This window comes from Xylocopa sonorina, unplaced genomic scaffold (genome assembly GCF_050948175.1).
Source record: "Xylocopa sonorina isolate GNS202 unplaced genomic scaffold, iyXylSono1_principal scaffold0063, whole genome shotgun sequence".
In the NCBI taxonomy this organism is placed as follows: domain Eukaryota; kingdom Metazoa; phylum Arthropoda; class Insecta; order Hymenoptera; family Apidae; genus Xylocopa; species Xylocopa sonorina.
In genome coordinates this window covers 1072384-1074355 of record NW_027490134.1, presented here as the reverse complement: position 1 = coordinate 1074355, position 1972 = coordinate 1072384, and positions in this window count along the sequence as shown.

Sequence of the window (1972 nt, the reverse complement as noted above, 5' to 3'; positions counted from 1 at the left end):
CTCATTTAAATGTTTGGTGATAAGATATATTATTCATTGCGGAGTGTCATGTATACCTCCTATTCACTTCAAACGAATGTAAATGCGACACTTCCTTGCTGGGAAATAGCTTCTGCAGATATCTCCGCATAGAGGCAATAGGGATCTAATGCTTCTTAAAACGCGATATCGCATCTCACTTTTATGTTACATGATAAGATATAATGTTCATTGCGAAGTGTCATGTATACCTCGTATTCTCTTCAAAAGAATGTAAATGCGACGTTTCCATCCTAGGAAATAGCGTTCGCAGACGTCTACGTATCGTAGCAACTGAGTTCTAATGCTTCTCAAAACGCGATATCGCATCTCATTTCTATGATTCATGATAAAATATAATATTCATTGCGGAGTGTCATGCATACCAAGTATTCACTTCAAAAGAATGTAAATCCGACTATTCCTGGCTAGGAAATAGCGTTTGCAGATGCCAACGTATCGTAGCAATAGAGTTCTAATGCTTCTTAGATCGCGATATCGCATCTCATTTATATGTTTCGCGATGAGATATAATATTCATTGCGAAGGGTCATGTATACCTCGTATTCACTTCAAACGAATGTAAATCCGACTATTGCTTGCTAGGAAATAGCGTTTGCAGATGTCTACGTATCGTAGCAATAGCTTTCTAATGCTACTTATATCGCGATATCGCATCCCATTTCTATGTTTCGTGATAAGATATAATATTCATTGCGAAGTGTCATGTATACCTCCTATTCACTCCAGACGAATGTAAATGCGACACTTCCTTGCTAGGAAATAGCGTCTGCAGATGTCTACGCATCGAGGCAATAGAGTTCTAATGCTTCTTAAGACGCGATATCGCATCTCACTTTTGTGTTACATGATAAGATACAATGTTCACTGCGAAGTGTCACGTATACCTCGTATTCACTTCAAAAGAATGTAAATGCGAATCTTCCTTGCTAGGAAATAGCGTATTCAGATGTCTACGTATCGTAGCAATAGAGTTCTAATGCTTCTTAAAACGCGATGTCGCATCTTACTTTTATGTTACATGATGAGATATAATATTCATTGCGATGTGTCATGTATACCTCGTATTCTCTTCAGAAGAACGTAAATGCAAATCTTCCTTGCTAGGGAATAGCGTTTGCAGATGTCTACGTATCGTAGCAATGGAGTTCTAATGCTTCTCAAAACGCGATATCGCATCTCACTTCTATGTTTCGTGATAAGATATAATATTCAATGCGAAGTGTCATGTATACCTCGTATTCACTTGAAAAGAATGTAAATGCGACTATTCCTTGCTAGGGAATAGCGTTTGCAGTTGTCTTTGTATCGCAGAAATAGAGTTCTGACACTTCTTAAAACGCGACTTCGCATCTCATTTCTATGTTTCATGATAAGATATAATATTCATTGCGAAGTGTCATGTATGCCTCGTATTCACTTCAGAAGAATGTAAATGCGACACTTCCCTCCCAGGAAATAGGGTTTGCAGAGGTCTAAGTATCGAAGCAATAGAGATCTAATGCTTCTTAAAACACGATATCGCATCTCATATCTATGTTTCATGATAAGATCTATTATTCATTGCGAAGTGTCACTTATACCTCGTATTCACTTCAAATGAATGTAAATGCGACAATTCCTTGCTTGGAAGTAGCGTTTGCAGATGTCTACGTAACGTAGCAGTAGAGTTCTAACGCTTCTTAAAAAGGGATATCGCATCTCATTTCTAATTTTCATGATAAGGTATAATATTCATTGCGAAGTGTCATGTAAACCTCGTATTCACTTCAAAAGAATGTAAATGCGACACTTCCTTGCTAGGATATAGCGTTTGCAAATGTCTACGTATGGTAGCAATAGAGTACTAATGCTTCTCAAAACGCGATATCGCATCTCATATCTATGCTTGATGATAAGATATAATATCCATTCCGAAGTGTCGTGTATACCT